Raw genomic sequence first — 200 nt, forward strand, 5'->3', positions numbered from 1 at the left:
GCCTTGGTGCAGAATTACAGCCACTAGAACCAGCCCCACAATAAGCTTTCCTTGGTATGTGCCATTTCTGAGTCTGTAGCTTTTGAGGAGGAGAGAGGGAGGGCAAGGTGGAGGCTGGGGGTGTGGCCATAACCAACTGCCACTTTGCTTCTTTTGAAAGCCATGATGTCTCTCTCTCATGGGTGGGCCAAATTCTCTGG

The 200-nt window shown here is 51.5% G+C and overlaps 1 protein-coding gene across 1 annotated transcript in view; it reads right to left on the reverse strand.

Annotated features, from left to right (window-relative positions):
• Positions 1-200, reverse strand: part of lamb2 (laminin, beta 2 (laminin S)) — a 48,677-nt gene that overhangs the window by 2,780 nt on the left and 45,697 nt on the right.

Source organism: Etheostoma spectabile, chromosome 7 (assembly GCF_008692095.1).
Source record: "Etheostoma spectabile isolate EspeVRDwgs_2016 chromosome 7, UIUC_Espe_1.0, whole genome shotgun sequence".
Lineage (NCBI taxonomy): Eukaryota > Metazoa > Chordata > Actinopteri > Perciformes > Percidae > Etheostoma > Etheostoma spectabile.